Here is a 17,153-nt window from a genome sequence, read left to right on the forward strand (position 1 = left end):
TGGGGACTAGCTTATTAGGTTTCCTAATAAGCTGGCCCCAACACTTTTAGCAAAGGTAATTTCACTTAGCTTCTCTCCTTATCCTAAGCTAAACATTTCCTTGTGGTGACAGGTGATGGTAGACACTAGAAGATTTGGGAATATCTTTGCCGAGTATGTGAAACATTTATCACTACTGTGTTATCTTGTAGTTTTGATGTGTAAGAATCCCTTTTCCTTTTTTTTTTTTTTAAAGAGAGTTTATTTTATTTTATTTTTTTGTGGTAGAGACAGAGCCAGAGAGAGGGACAGATAGGGACAGACAGACAGGAACAGAGAGAAATGAGAAACATCGATTCTTCATTGCAGACCCTTAGTTGTTCATTGATTGATTTCTCGTATGTACCTTAACTGGGGGGCTACAGCAGACCGAGTAACCCCTTGCTTGAGCTAGCGACCTTGGGCTCAAGCTGGTGAGCCTTGCTCAAACCAGATGAGCTCATGCTCAAGCTGGCGACTTCGGGGTCTCAAACCTGGGTCCTCTGCATCCCAGTCTAATGCTCTATCCACTGCGCCACCGCCTGGTCAGGCGCCTTTTCCTTTTAATAGATCCTATAGCTGAATGTTGTAAGCTTGTTAGTAATTGACTATTGTACCATGCTCCCTCCTTACCCATCCCAACCAGTACTTGATTTTGTAAAAGAAGGCTCAGAACTGTATGAGAGCCTACATGATTTGGGACAGTGCCCCATGTAGCTAGCTGGCCAGGTAATTAATAAACTCCTCAAATTTCTTCTGTAACCTGCCTATTGTCTCTATGTAACCCACGGATTGCAGCACTTTATAACAGTTAGAGGTAAAACTCTCATGAGAGGCTGGGGAGTAAGCAGTAAGGGAGCAGGTATCTTGGGTAACTACAGCCTGCTTCATAGTCAGGCCTTCAGAAGAGGAAGCCCAGGAGGTAGGCAGAGTGGTGACACTGTTGAAGAGGAAAGGGAAAAGGACCCAATCTTTCAGGCCTGAGAGAGAACAAGGGCTGCCCTGGGCTGGGAAAGGAAGTGGATGGGCCCAGTATCTAGACAAAGTCTCTGCATTAAACCACGGTCCTTTCTTTCAGGTACATCTTTGAAGTAGGGTTGCCAGATTTAGACAACAGAACAACAACAACAACAAAAATCTTTGGGCCTGACCAGGCGGTGGCGCAGTGGACAGAGCGTCGGACTGGGATGCAGAGGACCCAGGTTCGAGACCCCAAGGTCACCAGCTTGAGCGTGGGCTCATCTGGTTTGAGCAAAAGCTCACCAGCTTGGACCCAAGGTCGCTGGCTCCAGCAAGGGGTTACTCGGTCTGCTGAAGGCCCACGGTCAAGGCACATATGAGAAAGCAATTAATGAACAACTAAGGTGTTGCAATGCACAATGAAAAACTAATGATTGATGCTTCTCATCTCTCTCCGTTCCTGTCTGTCTGTCCCTGTCTATCCCTCTCTCTGACTCACTCTCTGTCTCTGTAAAAAAGAGGGGAAAAAAAAAAAGACTAAGGTGCTGCAATGAAGAATTGATGCTTCTCATCTCTCTCCCTCCCTGCCCGTCCCTATCTGTTCCTCTTTCTGTCTCTGTTACAAAATAAAATAAAATAAAATAAAAAAACCCCAAACAAACAAAAAAACCTTTGGGACAGTAAGTAAATTTGAATTTCAGACAAACAACAAGTAATTGTTTAGTATAAGTGTTTTATCTGGTAATCTTACTTTAAAGGCTGATTTTCTGAAGAAAATTACTTTGTTTTATGCTTTCCTTTCGCTCCTATCCATCACCTTGAGTTAGTATGTTATCTCTCAGGAAGGCAGTCCAACAGCCTCCTGACTGATCTTGCCTCTAGTCTTTCTACTCTAGTCATTCTGTATTCTAAAACACCAGTCAGATGACATAATAACCTTGCTCAGAGAAAGTAAGTGCTGAAAGGGAATTTGTTGGTCAAATAAGTTTGTAAATATGATATATATGTTTGCTCGCTTATAGTTTGCATTGGGTGTGGGAGACAGGCTGTAAACTGGCAAAGTCGTTATAGCCTAAGGCTTAGTTTTAAGACTAAGGCTTTGCCTGACCAGGCAGTGGCGCAGTGGGTAGAGCGTCGGGTTGGGATGTGGAGGACCCAGGCTCGGGACCCCAAGGTCACCGGCTTGAGCGCGGGCTCATCTGGTTTGAGCAAAGCTCACCAGCTTGGACCCAGGGCTGCTGGCTTAAGCAAGGGGTTGCTCGATCTGCTGAAGGCCTGTGGTCAAGGCACATATGAGAGATCACTCAATGAACAACTAAGGTGTCGCAACAAAGGACTGGTGATTGATGCTTCTCATCTTTCTCCCTTCCCGTCTGTCTCTGACTCTCTCTCTGTCTCTGTAAAAGGAAAATAATAATAAAAAAGACTAAGCCTTTCCCACCTGACCAGGCGGTGGCGCAGTGGATAGAGCGTCGGACTGGGATGCAGAGGATCCAGGTTCAAGACCCCGAGGTTGCCAGCTTGAGCGTGAGCTCATCTGGTTTGAGCAAAGCTCACCAGCTTGGACCCAAGGTTGCTGGCTCTAGCAAGGGGTTACTCGGTCTGCTGTAGCCCCGTGGTCAAGGCACATATGAGAAAGCAATCAATGAACAACTAAGGTGTCACAAAAAAACACTAATGATTGATGCTTTTCATCTCTCTCCATTCCTGTCTGTCTGTCCCTATCTATCCTTCTCTCTGACTCTCTCCGAAAAAAAAAAAAAAGACTAAGCCTTTCTTTCTCTTTTGATACTAATGTCTTCTCAAAACTAAGCTTTTCCCCACACCCTTGACTGTAGCATGATATGGTGTGGTGCACTCTCATAAGGAATCCCATTATGCCTCAGATAAGTGACTTTTTTTTTTTAATTTTATTTATTTATTTTTTTTTACAGAGACAGAGAGTGAGTCAGAGAGAGGGATAGACAGGGACAGACAGACAGTAACAGAGAAAGATGAGAAGCATCAATCATTAGTTTTTCATTGCGCGTTGCAACACCTTAGTTGTTCATTGATTGCTTTCTCACATGTGCCTTGACCGCGGGCCTTCAGCAGGCTGAGCAACCCCTTGCTGGAGCCAGTGACCTTGGGTCCAAGCTGGTGAGCCTCGCTCAAACCAGATGAGCCCACACTCAAGCTGGCGACCTCGGGGTCTCGAGCCTGGGTCCTTCCGCATCCCAGTCCAACGCTCTATCCACTGCGCCACCACCAGGTCAGGCGATAAGTGACTTTTTATCGGAGACTTCCTTGTTTGCATATTGGATTAAAGGTTTTGCTTTCTACACTATAAAATGGGGCAGAGGAGCCCATGCTGGAGGAGGGCAGAGAAAGGCCACGTGGAGGAGAGGAGAAGCAGCCAAGATGGCGGAGTGCTGAAGGAGAAGCCAGTTTGTGCAGAGAGAAGGAGATGGGGAACAGAAGTGAATAAGGCTGGTGAGGTAGAAACCTTTGATTCTAGGAAACTCGGATAAGTCAGTGGCTTTGGGAGCCCTAAATAGAAAGGGAAGTGTTTTCCCACTGTGTGTTTTTCTTGCCCACTGGGTGCAAGCTAGGATTAAAGCTAATGGCCCACCAGTTCTTGGCTTCGTTGTTTCATTATCGTCTGTCTGAATCAAATGCGAACCTGCATGGGCCAGGCGGCTGTGATGGTGGCCGTGGCTACTGGCTTTATAGACTTTTAGAATCCTTTCCTTGATTCCTTGGAAACCTCTGTGAGGAAGACTGAGCAAGGGTCTTACAGAAACCCTGAAGTTAACAGGTTGAAAGCCAGTGCTGGTTCAATTATTCATTCTCTAAACACTTATCAAATTCCAGGCATCATGGCACAAAGTATTCAGCACAAAACCCCCTTCCTTTCAGTCTGCACCCATATCACATTGCAGTGGCTTTCAGGTCCCTGGCTTTTCTATATAGGCTGAAGGAGATGTAGGTCATAAGAACTCCCCCTTCTGTTTCCGACCTCCCCAACCTCTGGGTGGTGCTTAGGTTGATTTATCCCCTCCTTGTTAGTGATTTGAAGGTGAGTCCTTGGGAAGGTCCCTGAAGAAACTTTGTAGGACCAGCTCTTTTGGTTCAAGCAGTACAGCCACACAATGCTCTCTGCCTGGCCGGCTGGCTGTACCCCTACACCCGATGTAAACCCTGGACGGGGCAGAGGGGTGGTCAGGGTTATCAGAGGGTCCTTCTTGTGGTGGTGGTAGTGGGTACAGAATGGTATTTGGTGATGTCTATAACTGGGGAGGAGGACCTAAGAATTAGATTTCTATTGGGCCTCTTAGGTCCAGGTAAGGGACAGGGATTTCCTGGTCCACCATCTTTCCCAGGAGATCAGAACTTTGGCAGAGCTGATGGGGCAGCAGTAGTGGCAGGAGCGGACATGGGATAAGATGGGCAGTCAGGCGGCCTTGGTGCTCCTGGAGAGCTGCCATCCCATTTTCTCCATGGGTGAATTCTCTGGTCAGACCGTGACTCCTGCTTATCACAAAGGAGTCAAGCTGAGAGTGGGTTCTGGCACTGGCAGCACTGGGAAGTAGGAGGTGGCTGAGGAGGCCTGTCCTTTTATCTTCCTGTCTTGTTTTCCCCAAGCTCTCTTTCCTATTTGCTGACTTGGCTTTACCCCTGAAATGAAATTCTTTTAAAGGATGTGCTTTTGGTTAAAGTCCAAATGGTAAAGCTTTCGGAATTTTGGGAGACCTCGTTTTACCCAGAACTCCTACAGATAGTTTTTTCACTGTGTTTGTCTCCCATCCCTATGTCTTTGGGTTCCTGGACCCAATTCTTATGTGCGTGTATTCCCCCACACCTCTATTAAAAAATAAAATTCGCCTCACCAGGCGGTGGCACAGTGGATAGAGCATTGGACTGGGATGTAGAAGACCCAGGTTCGAGACCCTGAGGTCGCCAGCTTGAACGTAGGCTCATCTGGCTTGAGCAAGATGCTCACCAGCTTGGACCCAAGGTTGTTGGCTTGAGCAAGGGGTTACTCGGTCTGCTGAAGGCCCACTGTCAAGGCACATATGAGAAAGCAATCAATGAACAACTAAGGTGTCACAACGAAAAACTGATGATTGATGCTTCCCATCTCTCTCTGTTATTGTCTGTCTGCCCCTATCTATCCCTCTCTCTGACTCTATCTCTGTAAAAATAAAAAAATAAATAAAAAAATAAAATCTAACCTAATAAATTTTATAATTAGTTTTATTAAGTGATTCATAATACTCGTGAATAGGGCAGCAGCTCATCTAACAACTAGAAGGGTGCTCCCAGGAGTTGTACAAATTGGAAGGTTTTTTTAAAAAAATTTATTTTATTTTTTACAGAGACAGAGAGTAAGTCAGAGAGAGGGATAGACAGGGACAGACAGAAACAGAGAGAGATGAGAAGCGTCAATAATCAGATTTTTTTTTCTTTTTCTTTTTCTTTTTTGTATTTCTCTGAAGTTGAAAATGGGGAGGCAGTCAGACAGACTCCCACATGCGCCCGACCGGGTTCCACCTGGCACACCCACCAGGGGGCGATGCTCTGCCCATCTTGGGGCGTCATTCTGCCGCAATCAGAGCCATTCTAGTGCCTGAGGCAGAGGCCACAGAGCCATCCTCAGTGCCCAGGCCAACTTTGCTCCAATGGAGCCTTGGCTGGGGGGGGGGGGGGGGAGAGACAGAGAGGAAGGAGAGGGGGAGGGGTAGAGAAGCAGATGGGCATTTCTCCTGTGTACCCTGGCCGGGAATCGAACCCGGTACTCCTGCACGCCAGGCCAACGCTCTACCACTAAGCCAACCGGCCAGGGCCTCAATCATCAGTTTTTCATTGCGCGTTGCAACACCTTAGTTGTTCATTGATTGCTTTCTCATACGTGCCTTGACCGTGGGCCTTCAGCAGACCAAGTAACCCCTTGCTGGAGCCAGCGACCTTGGGTTCAAGCTGGTGGGCTTTTGCTCAAACCAGATGAGCCCGTGCTCAAGCTGGAGACCTCAGGGTCATGAACCTGGGTCCTCTGCATCCCAGTCTGAAGCTCTATTCACTGCGCCACCGCCTGGTCAGGCTTGGAAGGTTTTTATAGGTGGAAAGAGCTGGGACAAGAAAGTTAAGAGTTATTTCAGGCAAGGTCACCTTCCCTTAGGGAAAGGCAAGGGTTCTTATTAGGCAAATTACCTCACTAGTGCTGACCAGATCATTCTAGACTGATTGGTTTAAAATTCCACTCCAGGGAGAAGCTGAAACTGCAATTAGATTAGTAATTAAATTTTGGTTTGGTGATGTAACTTAGCAAGGGTGACTTCATTTTGGTGATTTCTTTTTTTTTTTTTTGAGAGAAGGACAGATAGGGACAGACAGACAGGAAGGAAGAGAGATGAGAAGCATCAATTCTTTGTTGTGGCTCCTTAGTCTCCTTAGTTGTTCATTGATTGGTTTCTCTTATATGCCTTGACTGGGGGTGAGTGTGGGGCTGCAGCAGAGCAAGTGACCCCTTGCTCAAGCCAGCGACCTTTGGGCTTAAGCTAGTGACCTTGGGGTCATGTCAATGATCACACGATCAAGGGGTTACAAACCTTGGTCCTCTGCGTCCCAGTCTGATGCTCTATCCACTGCACCACTGCCTGGTCAGGCCTTCCTTCCTTCCTTCCTTCTTTCCTTCTTTCCTTCCTTTCTTCCTTCCTTCCTTCCTTCCTTCCTTCCTTCCTTCCTTCCTTCCTTCCTTCCTTCCTCCCTCCCTCCCTCCCTCCCTTCCTCCCTTCCTCCTTTCCCTTCCTTCCCTTCCCTTCCCTTCCCTTCCCTTCCCTTCCCTTCCCTTCCCTTCCCTTCCCTTCCCTTCCCTTCCCTTCCCTTCCCTTCCCTTCCCTCTTTCTTTCTTTCTTTTTCTTTTCTTTTTTTAACATCTCTAACAAGCAGTTCTTGGACACTAGCTGAGTGTCTGAGAAATCAACTCCATTCTAACTATCCACCTGGACAGTCCACCAAGCAGGAGTATCTGACTCTTCAGGTTGTGTGTTCAGTCCTATAAGACCCACCCCCACCCATGTGCCTCTGACTTACTGGCTATAATTCAGAGATTTCCATGACTTCCTCCTAGAGTTCCATTCACTTATTAGAGCAGCTCACAGAACTCAAACATTTTACCTAACTAGATTACCAATTTATTATAAAAGGATGTAATGCAGAAACAGCCAGATGGAAGAGATAAAAGAATGCAAAGGGTCCTCTCTAGCTGCTCCACTCCTCCAGTCCCACGTGTTCACCAACCGGGAAACTCTCCAAACCCTTCCTTTGGGTTCTTGCAGAGGCTTCATTTACATAGGCATGATTGATTACATCGAATCACTTGGTTGGCGCCACTGGCAATCAGTCCCCACCCTTTGGGGCTCATTAACATAACAAGACACTGTTATTGCTCTTATTACATAAAATTCTTAGGGTTCTAGGAGCTCTGTGACAGGAACAGGGTCCAAGACCAAACAAATATTTATTTATTGGTTTTAGAGAGAGAGAAACATCGATTTGTTGTTCCACTTATTTATGCATTCATTTGTTGAGTCTTTATGTGCCCTGACCATGATCTAACCCGCAAGCTTCATATATTGGGATGACGCTCTGACCACTGAGCTACTCAGCCAGGCTCAAATATGTATTTCTCATATATCACATATGACACATTAGATGTTTTTATGTTATATTATTTTGTTTATTATTTTTATTACACAATAATTTTTTTTTTAGATTTTATTTATTTCTTTTTAGAGAGAGGAGAGAGAGAAAGGAAGAGGGGGGGAGAAGCTGGAAGCATCAATTTGTAGTAGTTGTTTCCTGTGTGTGTCTTGACCAGGCAAGCCGAGGGTTTCGAATAGGTAACCTCAGTATTCCAGGTCTGTGCTTTATCCACTGCACCACCTTAGGTCAGGCTTAAATCTTTTTTTTTTTAATTTTTATTAATTTTAATGGGGTGACATCAATAAATCAGGGTACATATATTCAAAGAAAACATGTCCAGGTTATCTTGTCATTCAATTATGTTGCGTACCCATCACCCAGAGTCAGATTGTCTTCCATCACCTTCTGTCTAGTTTTCTTTGTGCCCCTCCCCCTCCCCCAGGCTTAAATCTTAAGCCAATAAACACCTTACACAGTTGGTTAGAGCAATGTTCTGATACCCTAAGGTTGCAGTTTCAATCCCTGATCAGGGCATATACAAGAAATCAACCAATGAATGTGTGATTGGATAGAACAACAAACTGATGTTTCTCTCTCCTTTCCTAGTTCTAAAATCAAAATCAAAATAAAAAAGTAAAGGGTAAATAAGTTCAATAAATCAAGCCTAAGTAGAGAATCAAGTTGTCAAACTCAAAAGAGTCTGGAGACTTTGTGAGAAATAAATGATGGATGTATTAAATGGTCTTAGTTTGCAAATTTGGAATATAGCTAGGTAAAAACCCAAAAGTATTCAAAAGAAGAAAAGTTAATAGTTTTTAGAGTAAAAGGTACATTCTTACCCCTAGGAATTGTTCAGATGGTTATCAGGCAGATGTCAAGTGGTCTGGAAGATGGGCTGTAGTCAAGTCCAGTGGTCTGGATAATAGACGTCAGGTGGTCTGGATTTGTGAGTCCTTCAAGGGTTACCTAAAGATCCATATGTATATAAAGACATTGATGCAGGACTGGAAAGTTCAAAAAGTTTAAGTCCCCATGCCTTTTAAAAACAAGAATAGAGTCTTTCCTGATGCTGCAACATTCGTAGTATTGATCCTTTTAGCAGCTTGGTTAAAGTGACTCCATTTTTATTCTCTATCTTCACTCTTTCCTCAAAGCAGATATTTTTCTTTCTTTTATTTTTAGCAAGAGAGACAGAGAGGAAGAGACAGAGAGAGGGACAGACAGACAGGAAGAGAGAGATGAGAATCATTAATTCTTCATTGCTGCGCCTTACTTAGTTCATTGATTGCTTTCTCATATGTGCCTTGCTGGGGGAGGGGGCTACAGCCGAGCCAATGACCCCTTGCTCAAGCCAGCAACCTTGGGCTCAAGCCATCGACCTCAGGGTTTCAAGTCTGGGTTCTCTGTGTCCCAAACCAATACTCTATCCACTGTGCCACTGCCTGGTCAGGCTCAAAGCAAATCTTTTAAAGGGATCTCATGAAGTCTCAGCTGCCCCAGACCTAATACTCTTTCTGTGGAGTCTTTGGGGTTTTCTATATACAGGATCATGTCATCTGCAAAAAGTGAAACATTTACTTCTTCTTTCCCAATATGAATGCCTTTTATTTCTTTCTCTTGTCTGATCTGGCTAGAACTTCCAGCACTATGTTGAATAGGCGTGAAGAGAGTGGGCAACCTTGCCTTGTTCCTGATTTTAGAGGGAAAGTTTTCAATTTTTTGCCATTTAATATGATGTTAGCTGATAGTTTGTCATAAATGGCCTTTATTATGTCGAGATATTTTCCTTCTATACCCATTTTGTTGAGTGTTTTAAACATAAAATGAGGTTGTATTTTATCGAATGCCTTTTCTGCATCTATTGATAGGATCATATGGTTTTTGTTCTTTGTTTCATTGATAGGGTGTATTACATTAATTGTTTTATGTATGTTGAACCATCCTTGTGATTCTGGGATGAATCCCACTTGATCATGGTGAATTTTTTTTATGTATTATATTCGGTTTACTAGTATTTTGTTTAGGATTTTTGCATCTGTATTCATTAGAAATATTGGTCTGTAGTTTTCTTGTTTTGTATTGTCCTTAGCAGGTTTTGGTTAAGAGGGTTATGTTGGCCTCATAAAATGTGTTTGGAAGTATTGCTTCTTTTTTAATTTTTTGGAAGACTTTGAGTAGGTTAGGAACCTACTCCTTTGAATGTTTGATAGAATTCACTAGTATAGCCATCTGGCCCTGCACTTTTATTTTTGGGGAGGTTTTTGATAGTTGTTTCTATTTCCTCCCTGCTTATGGGTCTGTTTAGGCTATCTACTTCTTCATGATTCAGTCTAGGAAGATTATATTGTTTTAGGAATTTATCCATTTCTTCTAGATTGTTAAATTTGGTGGTATATAGTTTTTCATAGTATTCTACAATAATCCTTTGTATGATATCTGTGGTAATTTCTCCTTTTTCATTTTGGATTTTGTTTATGAGTCCTTTCTCTTCTTTCCTTAGTGAGTCTTGCCAAGAGTTTGTCAATTTTGTTGATCTTTTCAAAGAACCAGCTCCTTGTTTTATTGATTCTTTCTATAGTTTTCTGTTCTCTATTTTCATTTATTTCTGCTCTAATTTTTATTATTTCCTTTGTTCTGCTGGTTTTGGGTTGCTTTTGTTTTTCTTTTTCTAGTTCCTTAAGATGTGATGTTAAGTTGTTTACTTGGGCTCTCTCTTGTTTGTTCCTATAAACCTGTAGTGATATGAACTTTCTTATTACTGCTTTTGCTGCATCCCAGAGATTATGCTATGTCGTGTTGTCCTTTTTAAAAATTATTATTTATTTATTTTTACAGAGACAGAGAGAGTCAGAGAGAGGGATAGATAGGGACAGACAGTCAGGAACGGAGAGGGATGAGAAGCATCAATCATTAGTTTTTCGTTGCGACACCTTAGTTGTTCATTGATTGCTTTCTCATATGTGCCTTGACCTGGGGGGCTACAGCAGACTGAGTAACCCCTTGCTCAAGCCAGTGACCTTGGGTCCAAGCTGGTGAGCTTTGCTCAAACCAGATGAGCCCGCACTCAAGCTGGCGACCTTGGGGTCTTGAACCTGGGTCCTCAGCATCCTAGTCCGATGCTCTATCCACTGCGCCACCACCTGGTCAGGCTCATGTTGTCATTTTTGTTTGTCTGTATATATCTTTTGATCTCTGCTTTTATTTCTTCTTTGACCTAGTCATTTCTTAGAAGTATGCTGTTTAATTTTCATTTGTTTTTATTTGGTTGTATTCCATACTTCTTTCCTCTGTTTCTTTTTTTAAGCCATGTGTTTCAGTAGTGGTATTTTCAGGGGTGGTTACCATTAGGTAAGAATATATATCATATTCACTGTAGTCCGTTATCTCATAAGTAAGTGCTTCTGCATTCCATCCTCCTTTGTTATTGCTAATTTTTGTCTTCTCCCCTTTTTTATTTTTGTTGTCACAGATTATTCTTATTTTTATTGTGTTCTTATTGGAGCTTTAACTTGTGATTTTGTTTTGTTTTGTTCTTTGTATCTGGTTGGATAACCTCCTTTAGTATTTACTGAAGTAGGGGTTTTCTGGTGATAAAATCTCTCATCTTCTCTATATCTGTGAATGTTTTTATTTCCCCTTCATATTTGAAGGAAAGCTTTGATGGATATAGTATTCTTGGCTGGAAGTTCCCCTCTTTTACTACTCTAAATATTGTGGTCCACTCTCTTCTGGCTTGCAGAGTTTCTGCTGAGAAATCTGATGATAACCTAATGGGCCTTCCTTTATATGTTGTAGTCTTCTTTTCCCTGGCTGCCTTAAGGATTTTTTCTTTGTCATTGATTTGTGATCATTTCATTACGATGTGCCTTGGAGTAGGTCTGTTTGGGTTAAAGTAACTCAGTGTTCTGTTTGCTTCTTGGATTTGAGGTTCTAATTCTTTCCACAGGCTTGGGAAATTCTCGATTATTTGTTTGAATATGTTCTCCATTCCTTTTTCTCTCTCTTCTCCTTCTGATATACCCATTATTCTTATATTGCTTTTTTTTATTTATTTATTTTTTTTTTTACAAGGACAGAGAGAGTCAGAGAGAAGGATAGATAGGGACAGACAGACAGGAACGGAGAGAGAGATGAGAAGCATCAATCATCAGTTTTTTGTTGTGGCACCTTAGTTGTTCATTGATTGCTTTCTCATATGTGCCTTGACCGTGGGCCTTCAGCAGACTGAGTAACTCCTTGCTCAAGCCAGCGACCTTGGGTCCAAGCTGGTGAGCTTTTTGCTGAAACCAGATGAGCCCGCGCTCAAGCTGGCAACCTCGGGGTCTCGAATCTGGGTCCTCCGCATCCCAGTCCTACACTCTATCCACTGCACCGCCGCCTGGTCAGGCCTTATATTGCTTTCTGATGAAGTCAGACAATTCTTGTAGGGCTTTTTTTTTTTTTTTTTTAATTTGTGAGTCTCTCTCTTCTCTCTGTAGTATCTCTAGTTGCCTGTCTTCTGTGACACTAATTATCTCTACTATCTGGCCTGTTCTATTAGCTAAGCTTCTCACCTCATTTTTTTTAAAATTTTATATTTTATTTATTCATTTTAGAGAGGAGAGGGAGAGACAGAGAGAGAGAGAGAGAGAGAGAGAGAGAGAGAGAGAGGAGAGATAGAGATAGAGAAGGGGAGGAGGAGCTGGAAGCATCAACTCCCATATGTGCCTTGACCAGGCAAGCCCAGGGTTTTCAACCAGCGACCTCAGCATTTCCAGGTCGACGCTTTATCCACTGTGCCACCACAGGTCAGGCCTCACCTCATTTTTCAGTTCATGTATTGAGTTTTTCATCTCTATTTGGTTCCTTTTTATAGCTTCAATTTTCTTGATGAAGTATTCTTTTTGTTTATTATTTTTTGAGCTCACTAAATTGCCTTTTAGAACTTTCTTGTATTTCACTGAGTATTTTTAGGACTTCAATTTTGAATTCATTGTCATTTAATTCTAAGATTTTCTTGTAATTGAAAATATTTTTCAAAATTTTTCATCATCTATCTAAGCTATGTCTCTTTTATATCCATAATATTTGATTTCTTTTTCCTTAATGGCATTTGAGAGTGGTGTTGTTAATAACACTAATAAGATAATTAAGAAAGTAAAATAAAAGTTAAAAAAATACAGTGAAAAAATGAAAATTCTATAGTGATAAGTGGAACAAAAACTATAGAGAACAAAGAGTAGGAACTGAGAAGAGATGACAAAATAGAGAAAAAATGAAGTAAAAAACAAGTGAAATGTCACAAGGAAAAATATGAGTCCAAAATATAATAATTTGATGATAAATGATCGGATGAGAGCAACCCCCCCAAAAAAAACCCCAAAAACCCAAAAAAGAAGGAAAAAAAGATAAAGAAGAGGAAACAAGAAAGGAGAATAAAGAGAAAGAAAGGACAAAAAATAAAATACAAAACAAAGAGAAAGAAAAAGAAAAAAGAAAGAAAAAAACAGAAGTAAAGGTTTCTGAAATGAAACCCTTACAGAAAACAAGAATGAAAAATATAACAACTGTGGATAATGTAGTTCAAAACGAAAATTATAAAAAAAGAAAAAGAAGTAAAAATGACAAAAATCGTTAAAAAAGTGTAATTTTTTTCTGGTTTTGAGAGGTAGCTTCTTTCTTTTTATTTGTACAGGTGGTGCTGTACTACAAGTTTTGTCTTCGTGCAGCTCTTGGGGAGAGGTAGGCTGGGCCTCAGTCTCGTTGGCAGGTGGGGCTTGTTAGGGCTTTGCAATTATCTGGCTCTAGTATTGGCAGTCTCAGTTTTCCAGGTGCCTCTCCTGCACATCCCTCCCACTGGAGCTAGCAGCCTGGAGACTTAGCTGTGGGGTCCGCCTCCAGTATTGTCCTCACAGCAAGGGAATCAATGGACAGCCAGGTCTCCCCTCCAGTGCTGCTCAGAGCATAGTTCTGGGGAAGGCAGTGGGAACCAGAGCTGCCAGCGCAAGCAGGCAGGGCAGGGCACAGACCAAGGACCAAGTTCCTTTTTGTTACACACAGGTAAAATTCTATGGGCCAGCAGACTTATCTGACATGCCTCAGCGTGTGGCACTTTTAATCTCTATGGGATTTTCCTGCTTATGTTGCTTGGTAGCCTGTGACAGGCCAAGTGTGTGTCCAGCTCCCACAACTGCACAGAGACGGTTGCAGTCACCGTTCAGGTGCCCAACCTGGGCATTCTCAGGCCAAGACCCTTGCCTTCCTGGCACTGGAGATCGTGGAGCCAGTAATGCCCAAAGATGCTGGTGCCCCCGCAGGTGCCCAGTGTTGGGGATCATGGACCCAGGAGTGCCCCAAAATTCTGGTGTTCACGCAGGTGCCCAGCATTGTTAATCTCAGGCAAAGCACCTCGGCCCACACGCATGAGCTCTTGCTCCCTGTGCTAGTGATGCTAAGTGGAGCTGCTAGCACTGCTGGGAATACACAAAGATGCTGGTGCCAGCCCACATGGGCACCATGTGCTGGTAATTTTAGGTGGATCCCATCACCCGTGTGCATGCCCAGTGTCCACGATCTCAGCCAGAGCCAGCGTGTTCTTTCCTTTGTTTGGGTGCCTGCCCTATCTCTGCTCCATCCCCACTAGCTTAGTCTCTCCTCTTTGTCCTGCTCCAAACAAAAGTGCCCTACCCCAGATCAGTGTGGAAAGTGAAATGCCCTGTCCTCCATCTTATATATTCAGCCACTTTTTCACCCAATCATACCTTTGTCTGGTGTGTGTATATTTTGGGTGCTCCTGTTTTTTTTTTTCTCTTTTCTGTGTTTGTTAAATTGTTGACATTTCAAGGGGAGAGGTTGGGAGAATCTCTCATGCTGCCATTTCTCTGATGTCACCTTGACAGTTTCATAGTCAAGATTCACACAGATTCTAAAAACACTGGCCTCCAACCTTGTCTTAGCTCTCTACACTGCCAAGTGGAGCCAGTACAAAAGAAGGTGTAGAAAAATGGGGCAAGTCCCTTTGGACAGCTACTGTGAGCACTAAGAGCAATGAGTCAGCAGAATGGGGTGGGATTGGAAGCATCATGGGCAGGGGGAGCCTGAGCTAGAATAGGTTGACCTAGGAGAGCAGCTAAGGTACATCCAAGCACCTTGGGAAGTTCCCCTTTCTCAAAGGAGTAGGAATTCTGGCCTCAGCTTCTCTTTCTTAGCCCAGGGGATTGAGGCATCCAAGGACTGAAATAACACCCCACTCCAAAGGAATTCCATTAGCGGTGGGAGGGAGGCACTTGCTGCCATCCTGTGCCCCTTTACCCACTTCTGGATTCCCTCCATAGTTTTTATCCTGGAAATATATTTTTTTTAATTAATTTGTTAGAGAGAGGGATAGATAGGGACAGACAGACAGAAACGGAGAGAGATGAGAAGCATCAATTATCAGTTTTTCGTTGGGACACCTTAGTTGTTCATTGATTGCTTTCTCATATGTGCCTTGACAACGGGTCTTCAGCAGACCAAGTAACCCCTTGCTCGAGCCAGCGACCTTGGGCCCAAGCTGGTGAGTTTTTTTTTTTTTTTTTTCTCAAGTCAGATGAGCCTGCGCTCAAGCTGGCAACCTCAGGGTCTCGAACCTGGGTCCTCTGCATCCCAGTCCGACGCTCTATCCACTGCGCCACCGCCTGGTCAGGCTATCCTGGAAATCTTGCCAAGTGTGGGGAGAGCTCCAACTAAGGGAAGATGAGCATGAGCATAGAGGTGTATGAGCTGCAAGGAGTTGGAATGGGGCACTGAAACTGGAGGGTTGCTGAAGGGCCCCACTGTAGTGCCTCCCCATCTAGCCCTGCTAGGTTCCCATTTACTCATTCTGCTCCAGAGCTCTGTGCATTTCACTCCTCCTTACATAGAGGAAGGATTATTGGGGTGGCTCAACAGCCACCAGATTAAAAAAATATCCTGAGGGAGCCTGGTTTGTGGTGCGAAGTGGGTCGATGGTCTACCTAGAACACTTGACGTCACCGGTTCGAAACCCTGTGCTTGCCTGGTCAAAGTACATACAAACAATCTATGAACAACTCAAGTGAAACAACTATATTGAGTTGATACTTCTTGTTCCTCCTTCCTATCTCCCTCCTTCTGTAAAATCAATAATAAAATCTTTAAGCTGATGGCACAGTGGATAGAGCGTTGACCTGGGACACTGAGGTCCCAGGTTTGAAACCGAGGTCACCTGTTTGAGCACAGGCTCATCCAGCTTGAGCATGGGCTCACTGGCTTAAGAGTGGGATCATAGACATGACCTCATGGTCACTGGCTTGAGCAAGGGGTCACTGGCTCAGCTGGAGATCCCTGGTCAAGACACATGAGAAAGCAATCAATGAACAACTAAAGTGCCAAAACTATGAGCTAAGGCTTATCTCTGTCTCAAAAAAAAATAATCCTGAGTTAAAGTTCTAGGTAAAATGAAATCAGTGTGTGTGTGTGTGTGTGTGTGTGACACACTTGTTAGCTTCCTCGGGGAGAAAGCTGGGGGAAAATCTCAGTGAGTCATCCCAGGTTCTATGAAGAGTAAGGAGCCCACTCACCTTGCAGATTCCCCTTCCATTCTTTCCCTAAAAGGTTTCCTAGAGGGACTGGGAGGTATGTGATGCAAGGAAACCGGAGGATGTGATGTCCACTGCCAATCAGCACCACCCTCACAGAAGCCTTGGGGCCTGCCAGGAGTTTGGGGCTGCCAAAGGAGGTATCCTTACAACTAGCCATGCCCCCACAAAAATACTCCTTATTCCTTCTAATTAAAGGTTATAACACCTGTCTGGGTTGACAACCTCCAGTCTCAGCCCATTCTTTTTTTTTCTTCTTAATTTTATTACTTATTTTTGTGATTTCAGTGAGAGAGGAAGGAAGGGGGAGGGAGGGAGAGAGAGAGAGGTGAGAGAGAGAGAGAGAGAGAGAGAAAGGCAGGCAGCAACATCAAGCTGTTCCTGTATGTGCTCTGATCAGGGATTGAACTGGCAACCTATGTGCTTTGGGAGATGGTCTTATCCAACCAAGCTCTCTGGCTAGGGCATCTTTTTTTTTTTTTTTAAAGTTTTCTTTATTGGTTTGAGAGGGGAGAGAAGGGGAGGTGGGAAGGAGTGGGAAGCATCAACCCATAGTTGCTTCTCATATGTGCCTTTCCCCGGGCAAGCCCAGGGTTCTGAACTAGGGGCCTCAGCATTCCTCATTGACACTATTCACTGCGCCACAAGTCAGGCTCCGTTCATTATCAGTGGGAGAAATGAGTACACTTAGAATCCATGTCGGCCAAGCATGTGGAAATCTCAGGTTCTATTCCTAATCAGGGAACACAGAAGCGACCATCTGATTCTTCACCCCTCCCTCTTCTTTTCCCCTCCCACATAGCTCAAGTTTGATCGAGTTGGCCCAGGGTGCTGAGGATGGCTTGGTGGCCTCACCTCAGGTTGCTGTGCAATGGGACAGTGTCCCCAGATAGGCAGAGCATTGCCTGGTTAAGG

The sequence above is a fragment of the Saccopteryx bilineata genome, chromosome 2, assembly GCF_036850765.1.
Source record: "Saccopteryx bilineata isolate mSacBil1 chromosome 2, mSacBil1_pri_phased_curated, whole genome shotgun sequence".
Taxonomy (NCBI): Eukaryota; Metazoa; Chordata; class Mammalia; order Chiroptera; family Emballonuridae; genus Saccopteryx; species Saccopteryx bilineata.